Source organism: Cryptotermes secundus, unplaced genomic scaffold, assembly GCF_002891405.2.
Source record: "Cryptotermes secundus unplaced genomic scaffold, Csec_1.0 scaffold126, whole genome shotgun sequence".
Taxonomy (NCBI): domain Eukaryota; kingdom Metazoa; phylum Arthropoda; class Insecta; order Blattodea; family Kalotermitidae; genus Cryptotermes; species Cryptotermes secundus.
This window is the reverse complement of record NW_019718617.1, coordinates 388455-413094: the sequence shown is the minus strand read 5'-3', so window position 1 is coordinate 413094 and position 24640 is coordinate 388455. Positions and strand designations below refer to the sequence as shown.

Sequence of the window (24640 nt, the reverse complement as noted above, 5' to 3'; positions counted from 1 at the left end):
CACCGCACCGAGTTGGCAGGTTTGAATCTTCTGCGAGGTACGAATCTGTCCACTCTGACCACTAGACCACAGAGGCGGTGAAATTACTTAATATGTTATTTATTATTATTATTATTATTACTACTACTATGACTACAGCTTTTTTTTGGACTTTGCCGCTTTTCAGTTTCCTAATCCTATGCACAGCCCGTATTACTCCTCTGAGGGGGGGATCAGTCCGTCTCAAGGCCGCTACATACACACAGGAGAGAACAAACACAAAATAAACCCATACAGACATCCATGCCTCGAGTGGGATTCGAACCCAAGATCCCAGTTTTCGAGCTGGCGAAGAAAGTTCATGCCTTACACTGCGCGGAAACCGTTACCGGAACCTTTCTTATCCTTCCGCGCTACAGCCCCAATTTGGGCCTTGGCCTACCTCCATGAAACTCTCCGTTTCACTTCGGTTTACTAGATTTTAGACATTCGGTAGGACTCCTTGGGCGGGTGATCTGCTCGTCGCAAGGCCTCTACCTGTACACAAACACTAAACATCCATGCCCTGAGTGGGATTCGAACCCACAATCCTGGCTTCCGAGCGAGCGAAGACAGTGCATGCCTTAGACCGCTCCGCTACCGTGACCGGCTATCGGCACTTAACAGATGTTAATTTATATTTAAATAAGCGAATGGCTGCTGCCGTTACATACAGAATCTTCTGTATTCCTCTCTCTCAGTTGAAGACGTACAGATTAACAAACAGGCTAACTTAGAAAACCGAAATTTAGCCTGATGTTTTGCGTGGGAGTGAGAAGTCTCTCTCGAGCACCCAGGGAAGGAAGGCCACCGACTTCGGATGCTTCAGAACAAGGTGGTAAGGTGAACATCTGGACACATAGGGATGAGAACAACGAGGAGCCATGAATTGTATTTTTCACCAAACTTACGACGGTGACACAAACAAGCGGGCTAAAACTCTGCTTATATGAAGCTATCAGTAAACCTTGAAACGAAACGCCTGGATGTAGACAACGTCAGAATGTGGTAGAGCTCTGTTTGCTGCCTGTTTCATGCTCCTTTCTTGCTTGGCTTATTCTTAAGATGGCGGCGACATGTTCGTCCGTAACAACAGTTGACTTTCACCGGACTACACTATGATATACCTCAGAAGATAATCTGTGCCGGGCTTTTGTGAACGCGGTAATGAACCATCGGGTTCCATAAGATTCGGGGATTTGTTCAGGGCCTCTGCGTCTATTAGCGGCTCAAGACTATCTCTGCTCCATAGACTTGCAGTTCAACGCGATGATAAGAATAATTTTGTGCTTTATTTCTAGTCGCAATGGGCGGAAATTTTCAAAATGAACGCGAGTGTAAGATCTGCGTCCTGCATAGTTTGCTTTAGTTCCTTGGAGTGGGGCGACACTGCGTCCACTACTTGGTACGTCGGCCACTAATTGGTCAGCCACAGATGATGATAAATGTGGACCAATCGAGGGAATGAGAATTGGTAGTGGAAACCGAGGTACTCGGAGAAAACATACCCCCGTGCCACTTTGGCCACCACAAATCGCACATGACCTGACGTGGCCTCGAACCCGGGCCGCCGTGGCGGCAAACCGGCGACTATCCGCCTGAGCCATGGCACGGCCTATTGTGGTAACATACGGCCCACACACACTGCAAACCGGAAGTAATATCAACACATTTTACGAAGCAAATGAACACGCAGAAATAGTTATTTCTTTTAGTGCGTTCACTCCTGACGCGAGAATGAGAACCACAGCCAGCTTTGCTCGAAATCATAACAGCGTAATCAGCTTCATTCTGTTTGACGAGAATGTCCTTGTTGCTCTGATGGTCTGTGGGTCTACAGATAATCCAGCAAGTGTCTTCTGATCACGTGTTTCCCTTCCGCGTACGGCTGCTGGCACCGCCGCTGTAGTGGCTGATGTAACATCAGTTTTTCAGCTAATGAAACCTTGAAACCTTAATGTGAAATTGTTTATGCAGGCAGGCCATAAAGATAATACTGACAGAGGACGTGACTATTTTAGGCCTATGTTAATATTTACAAATGTGGAGAACACGCGAAACAATGAGGCTGTATCTGACAATTCTAATGTACAGGGATCTAACACTAAATTTTATATTTATTACTTTATTATTTCTGATATTTTCTCTATATTTAGGAGAAATATTTGAAGGGGAGTATGCTATGCTCATAAGCTGCTTGCAGTACTCACTTCACATAAAAATGACGCTGAGTTTGTCATTACACTATCAGGTCACAAACTACAGCCAAATTATAAAGTTAAGTACAAAATTCGACATAAATTAATTCTAAAGCAGTAAACGTTCATGAACCGAATAACTTCATTTGAGAAATTTCAACTTAGTTCCACTGCATTTGAACACACTCTTTCCGCATGACGAGTGAACTGAATGGATAATGGGAAATTTGTGTTTGTCCATTTGTCTGTCTGTACGCTTAATCTCCAAAATTAACAACTGGATTTATATTAATTTGATACTAGAGGTCAACATTAAAAGTTGCCGTGTACATTTAATTATGGTTTGCATGCATCAAATTAACGTTCGTATCTAGCCATGGTTAGAGTCCCGGTAGGGACAACAGAGTTTTCTCTACTCCTCTATGTTCAGACAGGCTGCGAGGCGCACTCAACCTCCCATCCCCCCCCTCCCAAAGGATGTAAAGCGACCGGGAAGTGCAGCTCAAAATCCACATCCATCTAGTGCCGAGGTCAAGAATGGTTGAGCTATGCCTCCACTCCCCTATACGTCTTCATAGCGTCGTGCTTGATTAATTAAGTATAGGGACAACTTCGCCCTCTCTTTATATTTACCTTTATATTGTTACGTGTCAGTGACCAAAGACGGGGTNCACATCCATCTAGTGCCGAGGTCAAGAATGGTTGAGCTATGCCTCCACTCCACGCTACTCTCTTCAGTCTAACTCACACACTCCCAACATCACTGTGCTACAGGGCATATAACGTTTTCAAATCACATGTTAAATCTTCACAAGTTCTCGTGTACTCTTACGTACTCCTCGCGCTTACTGCTTGCTTGTTCGCGTGCTTCTACCGCTACTATTATTCGTGACTCGTAACCGCTCTGAACTGTTCTGGACTCCTACTTAGATAGCTGCGGAACGGACATGCACCTACAGCAAACACATCACGTGATCTCTATCCAGCCACTCTACTGGCGCGCCGGTCGGATCTACAGAAAACACAGCTTCCTCTATTGTTGCGTGCTGGACCGTGTTTACAGAGCTGTTGCCTGGCAACGCATTCATCAAATCCGTTATAATATGAAGTCCTAAAGGAACTGTATTAATGTTCTCAAAAACAGCACTTCTTGGGCCTGTAAAACATATTTACACGTCATACAGAACAGACATGATTACGATGTAATTAATTGTAGTAGTTTTCTTTTAAGCGCTTTCGAAATGGTTAATATATTAAACGAAATACAAGTAAAAACAATTTATCATTCTGCTCAGTGTGAATAGATTCGTAAAGATATTTATGAGTCCCGAATTACGTTCCATCGTTAATTTCGTACAAGGTTATTCAATGTTTCAAATAACTTTCTATTACAAGCCACTTAATTCAGTTGAATTCCGGTTCAAAAACAGCGCAGGGTGAACTGCCGTTAGCATGGAACAGTCGAATAGTGTCTGAAGTTAAAAGTTTTCCATTAAAAATAATTAAACATGAAGACTAAAATGAATTACAAAAGATAGTTACGAAAAATAATTTACACGTATGATTTTGTGGAGTGTCAGTAGTTTTATAACAATGCCCCATAGTAAAGTTTCCCATCCTTGGAACATTCTCGAGCACCCCCTTCTCTGTTACAGGACCGTCAGAATCAGTGAACTCGTTAAGACATCTAGCCAAAATTTACGAAAAGCATTTCTTCAATTTTCATTATATCAGGGTTTTTTTATTACTAGTGGGGTGGGACTAAGTCCCTTGTACTGCGGCCACTTCTGGCCTATTGTACCAGCCCCAGATGATAGGTGAGGGTGATTGTGGAGCAATTGGTGGAATGAAGATTCATCTGACATGCCATGACATGGCATTTGCGTAGAGGGACAACTTTTTACCTTCATTCCAGAACTGCAGTGGGCCTTTAACTACGCATCTCAATACGACTGGCAGCGACAGACGTACTCTCCTCCATCTTGACCCGGAAGGTGCCGCGCCAAACGACCGTTCGTCTGTCCGTCCCAACCGTTTCTCCTAAAGGCGTGTCGTGAGAAAAAATGGTAAAGACAAAACATGTCCCTCTCAGAGAGAAAACCTAGAACAAATTGTTAATTGTTAAAGCTTCATGCATGAGTTCGGGTAAGGAGCCGAGGTAACGCAGTTGGTATAGCAACTGGCTACGGGCTGGACGACCAAGGGGTCGGAGTTCGAGTCCCGACGGGGGAAAGAATTTTCACTTCTCCATGTCATGCAGATCGGCTCTGGGTCCCATCCAGCCTCCTATCCAATGGATACAGGGGGCGCTTCCCACGGGGTAAAGCGGCCGGGACGTGAAGCTAACCATTTCCAAATACTGCCGAGGTCAAGAAAACGTGAATCTATACATCCACTCCCCCCATACGCCTTCATGGCGTAATGCTTAATTACGTAGTTAAGCACAGGGACAACTTCATATTTTTTACCTTATGCATGGGTTTGGGTACAAGTTCCTTTTCCTATTACTTCCACCATACAAATATTACTGTGGTCGCGACGATAACAGAAGTAAGCTTCTTACGTTTTGTAGTGACCATGGTAACGACACGTGTTCACCCTAGACTGAGGCGTCGTGTTTCTTCATTTTTTTTAAGATTACTTATACAATTTTATGTAAAATTCTAATGGCTTGCAGTTTTAATACAGGAATAGTGTTTCCTTTCATACACCCTTCCCCTGAAGACCTGTGTTCCGAAGGTCACATGGAAGATGCGTGAGTCCGAGAACAATAAAAAAAACGAACTCCGTGGATTTAGTCCACAAGCGAACTATACCGACCGACCGACTAGCCGCCGCTTGTCGGAGAAGTTAGTGCCAACTTTAGCGGATAGAGGGTGCCATGTGGTCAGCGCAACGAATCCCCACGGCTGTTAATCTCGGTTTTATAGACCGGAGACGCTACTTCCTTGAAACAGCTCCTCAATTATACTCACAAGGCTGAGTGGACCTCGTTCCAGACTCACTACTTCTAAGAAAATCTGGTAGCGCCGGGAATCGAACCCAGACCTCTGCATCTGTAGCCAGGAATTCTAACCACTGTTTAATTAAGTAGCCACCATAAACAACAGTTTCAGTGCCGTCCGGGTTTTCTGCACAGGCACGCTGCAGAATCGCGGAAGCAGAGTTTGTGCATGTGTTCACTGTTTATACTTCGATCTTTCTATCTTTGGGGCGGCTCGCAGGAACCGGCCGAATGAGGAAAATCCTTACTCCTTTTGTGTGACTTACTGACCGCAATCACATCGTTCAAGAACATGAACATGTCCCTGCTCCCTGCCAAGGCGGGATCACACTCAGGCGACACAAACAGAATTCTCCCGGGACGTCTATTTTTCGTAATGTGACGGCAGGTCTGGCATTTTTTCAATGGTTATAACTTTTTTAAGGAAGGTCCTCAAGGGTACATACTTGTTTTGATGTCCCGGAGCCATCTTATAAGATACGGCTTGTAATGGTGAGACAGAGGAGACGGGATAGCGGAGTCGGTACAGAGGCTAGCCATGGGCTGGACGACCGAGCGATCGGAGTTCGAGTACCGGTAGGGTCAAGAATTTGCTCTTCTCCACGTAGTTGATACCGGCTCTGGGGTCCACCTAACCTCCTATCCAATGAGTACCGGGGGCTCTTTCCCCGGGAGTAAAGTGGCCGGAGCGTAAAGCTGACCATTCACCTCGAACTACTGCCGAGGTCAAGAAAATTTAGATCTATACACCCACTTCCCCATACGCCTTCATGGCGTAGTGCTTAATTAAGCACAAGGAAAACTTTACCCTAATAATGAGACATCCCGCATGTACATATAGAACAAGGAAACAAAAAGAAATAAACAAACAACATACAAACAACAAACTCCGTTGCTGTAGTCCGCAAGCGAACTATACCGACCGAGCAACCGCCGCTTTTCGGCGAAGTTAGTGCCAACTTTAGCAGATATAGAGTGTCGAGTGGTCAGCGCGACGATATTTTCGGTTTTCTAGACCGGAGCCGCTACTTTTCCATTCAAGTAATTCCTTAATTATCCTCATGAGGCTAAGTGGACCCTATTCTAGAACCACTATTTCTCAGAAAATCTGGTAGCGCCGGGAATCGAACCGGTGACCTCTGGATCTGTAGCGAGGAACTCTGACCACTAGACCACAGAGGCGGTCAATGTTGGAATGCTGTATAACCTCTGTGAGAGTCTAGCTGCAGTAAATGCACTTGATTCCTTCCAGATTAATTTAATAGCCTGTGAGTACTTGCAATGCCACGTAACGCTGCCTGAACATAACAGGGCACGAGATATACACGTATAGGTTCCGGGAAAAAGGCAAGTGGAAGCCAGTTTTATTGGCAAAACAAAGATAGGCCTGCAGTCGGTCTGTGGCATCTTTGATGGAGCTGTTGAGAACAGGTCGTGCGGGACACATCTGGAATATCGAACTGGATACAGGCGTGAAAGGTTCCACATTCCAGGAGACTCATTAAATAAAAGTGGGGAACAAACGCAACAAAAAAGGAGTTGCTCATATCTACTACAAGACTATTAACAGGTCACTGTCGCTCAGCAAGGCGCCTGTACCTACTAACTGGGTTGGTTGACAGTCCCCCTTGCAGGGGGCAATATGGATTTCCACCTGTGGACAATCGAATTCACTCAAATTTCACCACCCTCTCCCCAAACCATATAAGACATTTGGTCTTACGGGAATTCTGTCCAGAATATACTGGATGTAATTTTTCCGGAAGTGGTGGAAGATTTGTTATTCTTGCCCCTAAAATATGATCCTAACACGTCGTGACTGTAATGCCCAGTTCTTCTGCAAAGTGTGGTCAGATTTGTTATTAACATTCTTAGTGGGGTGAGACAGTCCACTCGGTACTGCGGCCACTACTGGCCCACTGTACCAGCCCCAGCTGATGGATGATGGTGACTGTGGAGCAACTGGAAGAATGAAGAGTGGCAGGGGAAACCGAAGTACTCATAACACATAACCAGACTGGAGCTCGAACCCGGGTTTCCGCAGTGAGAAGCCAGCGACTAACCGCCTTAAGTGTGTTCAGGTATATCCGTTGTTGCCTTTCGACGTACACTGCAACTTCCGCCGCTTCCGTGTCAGTTTTGGAGCTCTACTTTATTGCGTATATGAAATCAAAAGCATCAAACATGGAAAGACGTGCTTGCTTGCTTACTTACTTACTTACTTACTTACTTACTTACTCACTCACTCATGGAGCTGAGCCCTTCTTGAGGAGAAGCCAAATCTGCAACTACTCAAGAATTTCCCAGCATTTTATGGAACCCGCAGGTTCATTATCGTGTTCACAAGAGTCCTGCACTGGTCCCTATCCTGAGCCATAACAATCCAATCCATACCATCCCATCCTGTCTCTCTAAGGTTCGTTTTAGTAGTGTCCGCCTTGGTCTTCCCAGTGGTCTCCATCCTTCTGGCGTTCCCACCAATATCCTATATGCATTCCTCGTCTCCCCCATTCGTGTTACATGCCCTACCCACCTCATCCAGGAAAGACGTGCTACTTGACCTATCTTTCCATCCCCCACAGCAGGGGCTCAATTCAGAACGAATCCACTCGCAAAAAGAGATGATCACCAGAAGAACTCACAATCACTGTGTGCAGCGGGTCTCAAAATTGTAACGAAACGTCCCAATGCATATTGCGATACTGTGAGCTGTTCGTTAAACTACTGCACCCCCACTGCGGAGCTCCCGTGCTGCACCTTACTGACTGTCAGAAGGCAGCAGTTACCAAGGTTCTTGGCTTCTGGTGGGCTCATGTGGGGGAGGCACGTCGTGGGGGGGGGGGGGGGGCGTTGAAACCCACCCCATTTATTTTGTTGTCTATGTAAACACGCACATCGCTGAAATTCGCAAATATCCTGTAGTTAAAACCAGTAAAGTCAATCAAATATTTGTTAGAATACTGTCATGATAATCAATGCCTGGTTTCGAGATAATCGGCACAAGTTAAAACTAGTAATCTGATAACAGTGATAAACTTTCTGAACAAGCAGCGCTCTTCTGTGTTCATTCCCACAGCACAAAATTTCGCGTCTCCCCACTATCGTCCTGATCATTGTTATCTTCTGTACCCTCATGCGCTGTCTCCGAACACGCACGAGCGGCAATACTGTTACCTCGAGACCGCGATGTTCTGGTGAGGCATGCGTCATCACGTGGCTCGATCTCACAGCAAAATGAAGCATGAAACAACAATCGTCATGCCGCATGTTGCACCTTGTTGCCTCGGTGTCACAGACATGCGATTCTCTTCCCCTCCTTTTCCTCATCCTTCTACTCCTATTTCTTCCCCTCCTCCATCTTCTCATTCTACTTCTCCCATCAACATGCGCTCCCGCTACTACCGTCTCCGCCATCCTACCCATCTCCATTCTCTCGCTCCATCAACTCATTCCAACAAAGGTGGTTTTGGTCCAACCTCACCTTCAGCGTCATTTGGTTAATGAATTAGACGTTTTAACCACTTCCGTTCTTCATAGATCTGTCTGTCCATACCATCCCCGTATTGGCTAGTCTCTGCACAATCTCTTCTTTCTACCTTCGCGTCCACACTTCTGGTCGTCTTGTGCAACTTCGTCGACATGTTGAACGTGTTCGTCTCTACATGTTCCGGCCTAAGTGGCCGTCATGTGTATAATAAGATGATGGATTAAAGGAACCCGCTGTTCTGCCTTTCATTTTGATGTAAACTCCGTCTAAAATTACATCACAACAGAGATGGAACAACAGAATATGACTAAAAATATCTGTCTTATACGCAAAACGCCATACACGCGCATACAAGTAACAATGGCACGATAATCTAACAGTAATACAAGCATTTTACATCAAAGTGACTAGCAGAACATCGTGACGACAGAGCAGCAGGTTCCTTACCCGATGATGGACGCTTCACCTGACAGGGGATCAAATCACGGAATATGAGATGGGCGGAAGATGTAATTTCTCATGGGGAGATAAAAAATGTTTACAAATTTTGGTCGGAAAATCCGAAGGGAAAATTCCTTTGGAAATTTATGCGTAGGCTTAGATAGGTTGAGTGCAGTCTCCCATGTATTGTATTACCTTTTCCGAATAAACTTTTACATACACTTCTAAAATTTTCCATCTACGTTTAAACTCATTTTCACCTGCATTTGTAAAACTGTCAAACAAGGAAACTATATCATGCTTCAATGTGGATTATGTGTATTTCAGATTACACCACTCAGTTACAGACCCATGCGTGGGTGAGCCCTAAAAGGGAAGGCAAGACCGGAATTGTAGAGTAAGCCCACCAAATAGAGGATTCCGTCCCAATATGGACCCCGCTAGCAACTCTATTGAGTCCTGCTATTATCTACTTTCACTTAAAACCTCTTCAGAAAAGAACTTTCTGTTATCTAGTGAGTGTGACGGATATAATTCGAAGCACAACTTCGACAACATATTGTCACGTGTAGGGGGGGGGGTTACGCGTGACGAAAATGACGGGTTCAAGATGGGATGATTGGATTTATTGGCACTTCGCTTACAATCTCTATTAATTACAATTAACACAGCGCTAACGTTGACATACACAACTCACAGTGCACCGTTGCACACGCACTAGGATTCTCAGTTTCCACTAGTCGTCTCCTAGCAACGGATCTCAACACAGAATCTAGCACTTCAAATCACTATAAAGTCTTCTTGTCTTCAGTCACTTTCTACTCCTCTGCCCTAATCTGTACTCAACTAATCTTCACAATTCACTAAGGACACGCTGCATTCTCGTCCTTGTGCTCTCAACTGCTGAACCCTCCTGGACTATTTCCCATGACGGCTTCATGTCCTTGACTCACGGCTTTTCAGCTGCGACAACTCGCAAACGACCTTCTTTTGTCTCCTATAAACCTTCGGCACGGATCGCGCATAGAAAACACCTAATACTATACACGTGTTTACAGTTCTCTTGCCCAGCACTGGGCATGGTGCGGACCACACTGTTGTCAAAATTGCTGTGTAACCTAGCAACGGACTGTTTACCAAGAATCTGTCTTCGGGTGAACATGTTTATCAAGCTGTTTCCTAGCAATTGAAATCTGATTGTTGTTGCTATTCCGACATTTTAAGTAGTGTTTACCTAGCCGCTGCTTAGAAACGGAACGTATATCACAATATTTTGCAAAATATTGTTTCTGAAAAGTTTTATATTATGACTTTCAACCTAATACAATCGGAGGCACGGAGTAACGTAGTTGGTTAAGGCATTATGCTAGAGGCTGGAAGGTCAAGGGTTCGATTCCCGATCAGGTCTCTGAATTTTTCAATTGGCCTAATCCTTCCAGCCGCACTGTTGCCCTGGGAGTCTACTCAGCAGAAATGAGTACCAGGGCGGGAAGCGCTTAAGGCTGACTACCTCACCGCCATCTGTGAGCCAGCTGTCTAGAAAAAGTGGGAGCCTCGACGTCTCACAACCCTATGGACCTCCAGGGCCTGTTACATGGATAGCTTTACCTTTTTCACTTAATACAATCAACTGCGACTAATGGACGTACATGCTGATACTTTATTCAGCATTCGTGAATGCGCGACACGAGCGTGTGTTTCAGGTAAGTGATGTGTTAGTTGAGGCACGAACCTCCAAGTGCCTAACACGGACTTTCTGTGAATTCCTAATATGGGCTGGCCCATATTAAAAGTGGGTTATACTTTCGAAATGTCTTCTTCTTCTTCTTGCTCCTAAGCAAGCATCTGCAAACGCACCACAATCCCCTTAAAAATCAACGAAATAAAGACAAAATTGCTGTTCCTCTTATAGGAACTGCTGTGGGTTAGTCTGGCTCTAACTACAACATTGATATTTCTTACTGGTTTCAGATCATTGCCTACTGGAGGGACGTAAGTAAACGGGTAACAATTTGCGAGACAGGCCAACAGTAAAACCTTCTTGTAAGGGAATCCCCCCCCCCAAAAAAAAAAAAAAAATCCGTGGCCTGTAGTCCACAAGTGAACTATACCGACCGGACGACCGCTGCTTGTCGGTGAACTTAGTGCCAATTTTAGCGGATAGATGGTGTTGCGAGGCCAGCGCAAACAATTCCCACGGCCGTTAATTTCGGTTTTCTAGACCGGAGCCATTATTTCTTTGAAATATCTCCTCAATTATCCTCACGAGGCTGAGTGGACCCACTACTTCTCAGAAAATCTGGTAGAGCCGGGAATCGAACCAGGACCTCTGGATCTGTAGCCAGGAACTCTGACCATAAAGACTGAAAATATTAATTTGAATTGTTTCATATTTGGTCCGTTACACTATCAATCACAAATTGTCAATGAATAATCCGTCGAGTGTAACAACGTTCTTAGGTCACTTATTTATTTCACTCGCCTTACATGTTTCGGTTCAAAAGAAACCATCATCAGAGGCACGTTACAAACACATGAAACCACTGGCGTTGTATTGTACACAGTATGTAAGCTGCGTGATCTGCTACAGATGTCGGAGTGTAAAAGCACAACACTTTCTAGTAACGTTGAATGCATGTACACCTCTTGCATTCCATCCAAAGAATGCCCTCAAATTGAGCCGTCAATGTTAAAATATTTAAAAGCTTAAAACATTTGAAATAAAATTTGGCTCCTTCTTGTTGATTCGTTCCGGTGATGGGAATCGTCAACTTGAGGTTGTGTATGCTTTTGGTCGGATGTGTCTTACGCGTTGTGTGTTGTGTACTGCAGTGGGTGATCTACGTCAGTGTTATTTAAGGCCTTGTGTGTTATGACGTGGTGGTGGGTGGTGGTGAAAATATTTCTGCTTCTGTTCTGTGCACACATTTTCTTCTGCGACTATTATCGTGTCAGAAGTGCATGACAACACGCTAGACATCGTATATGGCGGACAATTTCGTCGTTTTGGGAAGATAAACGCATTTTAAGGTACATGACTCTCAGCAACGTTTGCAACCGGAAAACGAAATTTTCCATTTCGATATATCAGTAGGCCTACACTGTGTAGTCTATCAAAGGTTAATATGACCAGTTCCATTTGTTCTCGTTTCAGACTCAAGTGACAGCAAATTTGCGACTTAAGAGTCCTGCGTGTCCACTTAAATCAGCGTGTCTTGGATATCCAGCAACGTGCAACACGAATACGGGATGTATAATACCAGCTCATGTAGTCAGCGTTAAACTCGCAGACAAGACTAATGTATTCATTGCTCTAAAACGTACGTCATTTTAGTCGATTAATCGCTAAAGATTCACAGGGCTTATAATAGTAGCCAGGTAAAGCTACAGCTGTCCCTGTGCTTAACTAATTAGGCACTACGCCATGAAGGCGTATGGGGGAGTGGATATACAGATCCACATTTTCTTGACCTCGGCACTAGTTGGAGGTGAGTAGTCAGCTTCACGCCACGGCCGCTTTACCCCTGGGGAAAGAGCCCCCGGTACCCATTGGACAGGAGGCTGGGTGGGCCCCAGAACCTGTCTGGACGCTATGGAGAAGTGAAGATCCTTGACCCTACCGGAACTCGAACTCCGACCTCTCGGCCGTCCAGCCCGTAGCCAGCCGATATACCGACTGCGCTACCCCGACTTCTACAATGAACCACGACCGGGTTTAAAAGGGTCGTTCTGGGGCCTCCACGAAACAGAAACAGAATCCACATGAGATATTTGCTTCCACAGAAATAATAATAAGAAGAAATTGTCATAATCTGTAGGCCCATTCGTTGTTAGTGACAGGCATTCACATTTTGGCTGGCCTCACTACTGTAAATCCCAACTTCCGTAACTGAATACCAAATTAGTTAAAACGTTTTACAGAGATAAGAGGAAGCAAAACATAAACTCCTTATCTTATTGAGTTCGCACTGCGCACCTGCTTTTACATACGAAGTTCTAGGAATGTTAAACACGAGACCGCAACTAGCGTGGAGGAAAAGGCATCGCGTACGTACAGCGGATCGAGTCACGGCGGTATATATCCATTATATTGGCGGGGCGGATGAAATTCTATTCTATTCCAGACGACCGAGTCACTGGCGCCTCATATTGAGACATGGTGCGTGGAAACACCATTACTAAAACTGAGGGAAATGTGGCCAGCAGATTGAGACGCCTGAAAGCCGGAGCACATTATATCGAAAGGAGTGTAAAGAAACGAATCGACAGAGTAGTGGACATTAACACAAATCGAACAAAATTAGGTTCCAAATGGTTGGACGTTTCTATTTTATGGACCATGTAAGCTGCATAGCGGGTAGTGTCAGCGTTAAATCCTCATACTGGCTATGCTCAAGTGTAGTAATGCCGGTCACGGTAGCTAAGCGGTCTAAGGCATGTACTGTCTTCGCTCGCTTGGAAACCGGGATCGTGGGTTCGAATCCCACTCAGGACATGGATGTTAGGGTGTGTGTGCGTTTTTCTGTGTTTGTGTACAGTTAGAGGCCTTACGACGAGCTGATCATCTGCCCAAGGAGTCCTACCGAATGTGTAAGATCTAGAAAAACCGAAGTGAACGGAGAAGTTCATGGAGGTAGGCCTAGGCCCACTGGGGCTGTAGTGTCAAGGGAAAAAAAAGTGTAGTAATAAGAATTTATCCCTACTCTTTATTGATTCATTAGTTACTGCCATATAAGGCCTTTCGAAATACAATCCTACTTCAGGCCCTAAGCTACTGTAACCGGCCACAACTGATCAGGAGCTCTTCTCAAGGGCATGCTCTGTGCAGACAACGAGTACAGGTGACATAACGAAGCTTGATTTTATTTGCAGTCCAATGCAGTAAATCCTACATTTACAAAAACATAAACAAGTACATTCCTGTATAAGATTTGAGGTTTTCACAGCGGTGACTATAATGAATGCCATCTTCTGGGATGTGGCGCCGTGTATATCTTGCGTGAACCGTCATTTGGGAAGAACGTATCGCCTCCATCTTCAGGGTAGAAAAATTCGCTACAGCCGCCTCCTCGCTCACGGATTTTTCTACCCTGAAGATGGAGGCGATACGTTCCTCCGAAATGACGGTTCACACAAGATATACACGGCGCCACACCCCAGAAGACGGAATTGTTCTAGTACATTACTGTTATCCGGGGAAACACTGTAATACGTATGTACTTTCTCTATATGTGTGACCGGGAGGACAGGTTGAGACTTTAATATGAATGAATTAACAATTATAACTGATCGTCTGTGCACGCCGGTGCGGGAGGCTGCGTCCACCTTGCTAGGAGTCCAGATCAGGACTGCACAGCGTCACAGCGCTCCTCTCTGCTGCTCTGAGAACAAAGATTTCAAACTAACAGCTTCTAATTGGTCATCGACAGTACTGCAGGCTCCACTGATGACGGCACGATCCTTTCAGGGCGCATTCGGGGCTCTTTTGCGGAGCTGCTGCCTAGCGCCTATGTTGAAAATGAAAAGGATACATAATTGCTTACAAATCAGAAGTTGAGCGGTGACCATGTAGGCTTTACAGAGGAGACCCCAAAAGAGACAGATGGCTAGGAGGCTGAGTCTTCACTACCCTAGGGAAAGAAGCCCGGGTACGATGCAAGGACCTCTACATGTTTATCCGGTTCTTCATTTAGGTCAGGTTCGCCTCTGTGGTCTAATGATCACAGTCCGTGATCACAGTCCCTGACTACACATCCAGAGATCCGGGTTCGATTCCCGGCACTATCAGATTTTCTGAGAAGTAGTGGGTCTGGAACGGGGTCCACTCAGCCTCGTGAGAATAAATGAGGAGCTCTTTCAAGGAAATAGCGGCTCCGGTCTAGAAAACCGAAATTAACGGCCGTGGGGAATCGTTGCGCTGACCACGCGACACCCTCTATCCGCTAAACTCGGCACTAACTTCACCGACAAGCGGCGGTCGCTCGGTCGGTATAGGTCGCTTGAGGACTACGGGCCAAGAAGATTTTTTACAAATTTGAAAGATCCGAAATGGCACTAAACCGGTTCATATCGTAAATTCCACATCGGTTGAGGCGTCGATCTGTTTATATGCCTATACGGACCTGACTTCTAAAACATTTTCAACAAATTAACCTTGATTCCCAAACTTGTAAGATCCTAACCTTATATCAAATCACAACTACCGGGTAGCCCCATTTTCTCACTTATCTTCACTTGTCGTCGACTAGTTGGTGGAAAAAACTAGTTATTCCGGTTGAAAAGTTGTCCCTGGGCTTAACTAATTAAGCACTGCGCTATGAAGGCGAATGGGGGAGTGGATGTATAAATCCATGTTTTTTTCACTTCGGCATTGGTTGGAGGTGAGTGGTCAGCTTCACGGCTTGGTCGCTTTACCCCCAATACCCATTGGAAAGGAGGCTGGGTGGACCCCAGAGCTGCTCTAGACAACGTTGAGAAGAGAAAATTATTGACCCTAGTGGGGCTCGAACTCCGACCCCTCGGTCGTGCAGCCCTTAGCCAGCCGCTATACAGACTGCGTTATCCCGGCTCCTTAATAAAGTAAAATACGACCGAAAAACGTCTCACTTAAAAAAATTATCTTCGTTCATACTGAATGCTCCTGATGTTTGATGGAGTATGGATTTCTTTCGTTTTCCAGGGAAAACAAGGAACCAGCCCTCTTGCTTCTCTCTCCAATTGTTTTCCACCCCAGTCGACTTTGCGGCTTTGCGTAAGCTCGCTTGCCTGAATGGCATTGAACCGAAATATAATATTCCGATAAAATTATGACGACCTCGTTCGGCGCCAGTTAGCTCCCTTTCGTGCTAGTCTGTGCTTGATCTTAAACATAAAATTAAAATTTTAACTTATGTCCTTCAAGTCTTAAAATTAATTCTCTGATAATCAGTGTCTCTTAAAGAACCTGTCCTAACAAAACCTCGCGAATCTTAATTTACTTAGTATCAATTAGTTCCACAGTCTCACGTGCAACACTAATGTTCTATAAAAAGTATTAAAAGCTATTCACTTTAAAGTTTTACACCACATGTTTCGACCGATGTGGTCATCATCAGGTGTTTAAAAATACGGACGAGGAAACTGCTGTCTTCTGTCGTTGCTTAGGTCTTGATACCGGTCCGCAGACTGCGCATGCGTGTTCGAGGTGGTGGCTTGGGTTCCTTCCTGTTGTGTTATGTTGCGTGTTTGTTTTCTAGTGCTTCATTTATTTACTCCAAGTCACCTTTTCCAAATATTACGGTCGGCAACTCGGTTACTTTATTTCAGTTTTACGTATGTAGCAGGCCTAACATAATGAACGTCCATAATCTTTCATTTTCTTTCCTTAAAAAGAAAAGAAGGTAAAGCTATCTCTGTAACAGACCGTGCAGGGCCAAGGGGGTTGTGATATGTCGGGGACACCACATTTTCTACACAATCGGCTCACCACAGATGGCTGGGAGGTTGTCAGCCTTAGGCTGATCTATGACATATGGTTCTCTAACTCGCAGGCCTAATAACCTAGATACTTCAGTTTTGTTATCCTCCCTAATATTCTACCAACACCTACTGATGGCCACTAACATCCAAGTATTCCAAAGCTGCGACTACGTTTGAAATTTTATCCCGATAGACTAGTCTTCGACCCTCACGGTAGCCGAGCGGTCTAAAGCATGAACTGTCTTCTCTCGCTCGGAAGCCGGGATCGTGGGCTCGAATCCCATACAAGGCATGGATGTTTGGTATGTGTATGTGTTTATTCTGTGTTTGTGTTGTCCCGTGTTTAGGTAGACGCCTTGCAACGAGCTGATCACTCGTCCAAGGAATTCTACTGTCTGTAAAATGATCATGAAACTGAAAATCAGAGGCCAGGGCCCAAGGGGACTGTAGAACCAGCGAAAAAAAAGAGAGAGAGACTAGGCTTCTTAACTTCCACACTGTTTCGCTTCCTGATATCGAATCTCTCCGTAAGGAAAATGTTGCGTTGCTCGTTTGTTTATCGACAGTCGCCCCTTTAATATCGATAGCTTCTATATAATTATCAGTATCATAGTTAGGTCCTCTAGAACTTCGGACGTCAGGTATGCCTCACTGCTGCGCTCTAGCTACGCTCTCAGTCGAACTGTATCTTCCCGTTTGGAGAAGTCGAGGTATGTGCGTATTTAATTTTGTGACGTAGCAAGTAGTATTGGCAATTTGGACATTTCTTTCGACGTGACAGAGTTTAATACACGTACTCTAATCTAATTTATCATTACTATTTTCATGTAAACTATGGCTCATAGCTGTCGGCTAGAAAGTATCTTCTCTCCTTACTTTTGCATTTACACATTGTCAGGTGATTGGAGTGACTATAGACGCGGTTTGGATTGGTAATTGAATTTATTGAACACTTAAACACGGAACTCGTAACTACAGGTAACTATGGAGTTATTGCTGACTCACACTCTCCAATTCACTACAACACACACTTCAGTCTTCTCGGCCTGATGTGTCTTCACCAGTCGTTGCCTAACAGTGGCCTCTGCTTCCGTTCTCACGTTCTTGCCGGCTGGAAACTGCTCCACAACTGACTAGACACCGTTCTTCTGTTGTTCAATTCTTGCTTCGCAGACCGTACAGAAAACACCATTCCTCTGTCATTTGCGAGTCGCTGCCTAGCAACGGCCGTCGTGCGGTCGGCACCTAGCAACGGGTCTACATGCCACAGCATGTTAACAGACCTAGAAGGAGCCGGGATAGCTCAGTCGATATGACGACGGGCTATGGGCTGGACGGCATTGGTTTGTTTCCGGGCAGGGGCACGAGATTTTTCACAGCGTCCAGGAGGACTTTATGGCCCACCCAGCCTCCTATTCACTGGGTACCCATGTTTTTCCTTTGGGGGTAAAGCGGTAGGGGGGTGAAGCTGAAAACTCACAGCCATCTAGGGCCGAGGTCAAAAATGGTGGAGCTATATCGCCTCAACATGGAGCGTGCTTAATAAATTAAGCACAGGGACAACTTTAACTTACCCTTAGTCGTTATCCTCTGGGAACTGATCGAATACACTGACTAGTTCCTTATTAAAGCGTCCATTGCACGATCATTTTCATCCTCAGTTCGGGCATATGATTCAGAAAAATGACTTCTAGATATTAACCAGTAAGGACACAGCCCGTCACTAATTACCTCTACACTTTTATACTGCTGATGTGACTTCTTTATGTAAGAAAAGACCCCTTCCTAATTGATGATTACCATTTCCACAGAATATATTGATTGCTGTCTGAACCCACGCCTGTCCGCACGATCTACAGTTCCAGTCAATCTGACTTGCAAGTTGGTAGACATTGAGGTTCCCACATTTTCTAGGCAATCGGCTCATAGATGGCGGTCAGGTTGTCAGCCTTACGCGCCGGCCGCCCTTTACCCCCAAGAGTATTCCTGATACTCATTTCTGTTACAGGCTGAGTCGACTCCAGGGCCATAGTGCGGCTGGAAGGATTAAGTAGTAGCAGAGAATTCAATTTCAGCCCACATTAAGAATAAAAACCAACATATATTTCTGTTATTTATAAACACTGTGTTTATAAATTAGGCTGTGGCAGGCCAATTCATATAAAACACGTCGATTATTTTCCCACAAGAAATTAATAATATTTTCGTAAATAAATTACATAAACTTACATTACTTAGGTATAATAATATATTAAGCTGGAACTTCGATCCTTACATTGTCAATTACGTAATGAATTGTTATAAACATTTGGTGATTAAAACATTAGATGGCGTTCATCTGATATAAGAAACGTACCCACATCAACGGGCCATGCCTAAATATTATATTTTTAATGTGAAGCATAATCAACAATAATGCTGTTGGCAGTGATTTCATCATGGAACAAAAGCGTACTAGAAGCAGTTTTAAAATAAAATAATTTCCAATTTAATAACAAAGAGTAGGCCTGGCGATGAGTGCTGCCACAACAGCCACTGGTCCTATAACCAAACACCTACAAATTAATTATATATCGCATTCACTGCAAAGCGTGAAATATTATAATATTTCAGAAACGATGACATACTTATTAAAGTTAAACGGAAGTTCTCTGTGCTTAATTACGCACTACGCCATGAACATATATAAGAAGATACGTTTTATAATACTCTCTAAAAACCTTATTAATACTCGACTAAACATTAATATATTTTAATGAGCTGCAACTCTTCCCGTTACTCACAATTGAAAAATGAGAGAACCACATGCATTATCTATAACCAGCCCATTCAAGTAACCCTAATGAATCAAACAATATAAGTATACAAAAAACAAACTCCGTGGCCTTTAGTCCGCAGGCGAACTATACTGACCGAGCGACCGTCGCTTGTCGGCGAAGGTAGTGCCAACTTTAGTGGATAGAGGGTGTTGCGTGGTCAGCGCGACGGATTCCCACGGCCGTTAACCTCGGATTTCTAGACCGGAGCCGCTGTTTCCTTGAAACAGCTCCTCAATTATCATCACGAGGCTGTGTGAACCCCGTTCCGAACCCACTACTTTTCAAAAAATCTGGTAGCGCCGGGAATCGAACCTCTGGATCTATAGCCAGGAACTCTGACCACTAGACCAAAGAGGGGGGCACATAAGTACACAGAAAACCAATTACTACTGACAACACTAGGCCTATACACAATAGGCTCTAGCGCGTGTCATTGCCCGAACACAAAATGTTCTATATCGCTTACACGACAACACGATTTCATATTTATTATACAATCTATGCCGCAAAGACTACACAAACTCATATAATTACAAATACGCTACACAGTAGCCAATACTACGAAGTCAAATACAGAAGAAAAAACAAAGCCTTTACATAACAATATCAAACAAAACAAAAATCATTCAGAAATTGGGCTACATTTACGTAGGCAAGCTCATATAAAAAGTAAAACAATTATTGAACTTTTCAAAGGTTTCTGACATTAGAACAACTTTTAGTAGGGTCAATACCATTGAAAGTCAGATGACGAAAAACAGATCAATACAAGAGCAGCATTTACAAGCGCGAAGTACCTTGATTGTCCACTGAAACACGTTGAACAGGCCGGCAGTTCTGGACTAGGTACAAAGAACACATCCACGTATTTCGCACTAATGAAAATGAGTCACGTTAAACATAACGTATTAATATAAACTGAAAACAGCATACACTACGGAATACAGGCTTAAAGATGTCATGAATGTAATATGAATACTAAGAAACGACAGGAACTTCAGCAAGATGGAAATACGTTGTCACGCACGAGGGATTCCGTGACTAATAATAACAGATTCTTAACTGGATGATTGGATTTACTGACATTTCGATTAAAATTACAACCAATTGTAACAGCTCAAAATCGCTCCATTCCTTACTGGACTACGAGTGTCTTCTCTCATGCCGTGGCTGACTTGGTTCTGATTTATGAATCGGTCACTTCTTCAGCTTCCGCTGTCCCCTGGTTAACAGCTGAATAATGAACTCTCTTACAAGTGACTTACGAATGCCTCATTGAACTAACTCAGCGTTCTCGCATGTCCTCCTCTTATACCTGTTTATTCGTTGGAGGGGAAACGTGCTTACCGAACCGTTGCTTAGCAATGGACTCGGTCGTTGGTATTCGTTGCAGCGAGAACTTAATTACCGAGACGTTGCACAGCAATGGACGTCCACTCTGTCCACTTTGGCTCCAATATTTCGGCTTTTAGGCGTCATGTCACAATAGCAGACATCTGCTTATTTGCTCAGTAAATAAGACTTCGAGCAGCACAAGTAGCTCAAGTGGTACAGCACCTGACTGGTATGCTGTAGGTGTCCCGTACGTATCGCGGGTTTGTCGTGGTTTTCCTTATTACCCCCAGGAAAATACTGGGATAGTACCTTGAATTAGGCCATGACCTCTTCCTTCCACATCATTTCCAATTCACGACTCACTGCCATTTAAATATGTATCTGGCTACTGTAGCATGAGTTACAGACAGCGTAAAAGGTAAAGCTATCCCGGTAACAGACCGTGAAAGCCCATAGGGCTGTGAGATGTCGAGGCTCCCACACTTCTAGACAATCGGCTCAGAGATGGCGGTGAGGTCGTCAGCCCTACGCGTCGACCGCCCTTAACACCCCAGAAAGATTCTTGCATCTCATTTCTGTTAGAGGCTCGCTCACTCCCAGGGCCACAGTGAGGCTGGGAGGATTTGGTAAATTGAAAAAATCCAATAATCTCCTCGGGAATTGAACTCGCAACTTTCCGGCTGGTAGCATAGTGCCTAAAAATCTTGCACCTACAGGGATTCGAACCCAGGCCGTCCATCCCGTAGGCAGTGGCCATATCGACTCTACCACAAAAATACACTCTCATAATAATCCATAAAAGATAAAACTTATTTATAAATTCGAAAACAACATTTTGTCACCTGCTGATTCTCTTCACAATTTTAATGATTCATGCATGGATTGACGGATTCGCTGAAAAATGCCAGGAGTTTTGCCACCATATCCCGGCTTATTTGGTGACACCAAATGCTAAATCTGACCATGTATGCGGGAGCAGTACGGACCATTTGCAGGTAGCGTTTCAATCTCCGTGCCCCCTGATGCAAAAGTCATTCCTGAGTTGTACTCTCGTATATGCTTTCTGTGGTTATTTGCTTCGCGTGTATCCCCTGTAAGCAACTCTCGTAATAGAGTCAAGTGTCTCCTCCAATGGTGTTCATGGGAAATTGTTCCAAAAGGCGAAGAGGGGAAATATACCTAAGGGCCTTGAGTGTGTGTGAATTATAAAAAAAATTAATAGCTTCCTTATTTCATGAGACCAAAAATAATGTGAACTGTGGGTAAATTAATTTCTTCATAAAAGCAAAACTTCGTCCGTTTCGCAGTTTCTTCTAACGTCCGGTTATCGCGACACACACAGGATCTACACAACATACAAATGGTCTATTCCCATCTCAGAATGAACCTGAGAACTACAAGCTACAGGTGGTCTCCCTGGTAGCGAGTCCTGCAATATTATTTCACTGACAAACAGAAATGCAGGAACGCGAATATTCTGGTTCCCAGTTTACATCGGAGTTTATCTGCATGCAAACCCCACGATTTCCAAAAATCTGCTTGTTTTTGTACTTCGTAGATTAAGCAGAATGTGTCACATCCCGGATGATTTTACTGATAGGCTACATGATTAAAAGGAGACAGAAGTTATGAAAACAAGGGCGATCGCTTGCAGAGGTTTAATATTTTCACAATTTAGAGTGTGTGTAACTATAGACGGGGTATGGATTGGATATTGGATTTACTGACCACTTGTATACACCGTCCGGAACTACACTTTACACATCACTGACGGAGATTAGTGTCCTCAGTCTATTATAGTTTCCACTAGCCGTCTCTTGGCAACAGATTTGAACACAGGAACTACAATAGTCTCACTGCAGAACACGTGCAGTCTTCTCTTCACAGCCCGACTGCCAACTGAACTCACAGCGCCAACTCCTCAGCCTTCCTTGCTAAGCTCAACTCTCAACTAACTACTCGCTTGAGGTGGTACTGCCACCTAAAAGGTCCGGTCTAGAAAACTGAGATTAACGGCCGTGGGGATTCGTTGTGCTGACCACGTGACACCCTCTATCCGCAAAAGTTGTCACTAACTTCGCAGACAAGCGGCGGTCGCTCGGTCGGTATAGTTCGCTTGCGGACTACAGGCACGGGTGAGCGGAAACGCTGCCGACTTCTAATTGCGAAACCTCATTTCGAAACCAGATCTAGACACTGACTGTGCTGACTGAGGCTTTTCGTAGTTTTCTTCAGACCATTCAGGCAAATGGCAGGACAGCAATAAAATGATACTACGGCCGTTTCCTTCCACATCCTTTCAAATTCATTATGCACTAATCAACCTACCGCTCTATACGTTACCGTCTAAGCCAGGAGTTTCCCAATTTTTATACGTTTCACCTCCCTTTAAATATTTAATAAATTTCAGGCCACCTTTCCAGAACAACTGCAAATGAATTTGACAGAATTTAGATATAAATATACATTTCTTTATAATTTACTATACATTATCCAATGCATTTAATTTAAAGGACTCCAGTGTCACTTGTTCCCACGTTCCCCCCCCCCCAAATCCTCAAACGAGAAAACACGTCGAAATGTCCCTTCTAGTTTTCTGACCCCCAAGCCCAACTTCCCAATAAATGTCTTCACTTTATCAGCGCCGTTTCCCTTCATGCGTGTGTTCAACGTAATGAATTTCTGAAAAATATGATTTAACTCAGTAACAAAACATTCACTGCGAAGTTGTTGGAAATGCACTAGATTTTCCTCTTACAAAACAGTGATACTCTTTCTCACGAATTGTAAACATGAGCCACAACGTTTCCTCTTGACAGCTAACGAGGATTACAGTAAACCAGGAGTAACCGATACCGCTCCCACATTTTCTCGCATAATTCTGCAAAAAGTCTGCTTTTCAGTGGACGAGACTTCATGCAGTCTACAGTTTTCATCACCATATTCATCTCTTTCTCAGTTCTGGGCATAATTCCGTTGTAGCCAATGATTCACGGTGTATCATACAGGGTGTCCACGTGGCTTTTGGTGCTGCAGTCCGCTGCACCCGTGCAAACTCCAACGCGGTCTGACTATTTTGTGCTTTCTTCTTTCACAAAATTATGAAAAATGTTGATGGATCGTTTGCTGTCGCTTACAGAGGAGCTTGTCTTCACTAATTGTTGTACCTTCAACATATCGCATGTAAGCTATAAAGTGACCAATACCATTACAATCAGTCGCTTCGTCAAAATGTACTCAAAAAACGTTTGTTTCTTTACCCTTCTATCAGCTGTTTTTTCTGTCTTCCGAAACATCAGCAATCAGTAGAGAGATCGTGTTATTTGATAGCGGTATATTGCGAAGCTACTGAGAACATTTTTCACCAGACATTGATTGCTCCATGTCTACAGCAGCGGGGAGTATCACAGTTAAGCGACCGCGTTCCGTGCTGTTCTGTATGACACGATGCTAACACTGCTTCGGAGGACACATTAGTAGTATTAACAAAATCTTTTGCTGGAAGCGAATTTCATCAAGTTTTCTACGAAAGTATTCTTCGGGCTTGTTTTTCATTCCTGAATGTTTCGTTTCAGGCTGTCACTTCAGTTTAATTGGCTGCATACCGTCAGCTGCTAAGATACTGAAACACGAAACACGTCGAGGTCGCTCTTCACTGCGAATTATAACACCCGTGAACCGAAACACAAACACGATTCACCTTAATTACGCGATTTCGGTTTCGTAATACACGTGTGACTGCTGTTTTCTGTAGGTTCGTCTTCTGGTTTTCTTTCTATACCCGTTGCAAATATATGCATTATTCTATGGTTCAGAAAACACAGCTTGTTACTGCTCGATACTGGACTCTAAGGATTACGTGAAGCAAATATTACGCGCC

General features: G+C 44.2%; 2 protein-coding genes across 6 annotated transcripts in view; one reads left to right on the top strand and one right to left on the bottom strand.

The window, feature by feature from the left end:
• The window catches only part of LOC111861443, a 358446-nt gene that overhangs the window by 165313 nt on the left and 168493 nt on the right, over window positions 1-24640 (top strand). The window lies entirely within an intron of this gene.
• Window positions 1-24640, bottom strand: part of LOC111861431 (mucin-22) — a 176883-nt gene that overhangs the window by 127694 nt on the left and 24549 nt on the right. The window lies entirely within an intron of this gene.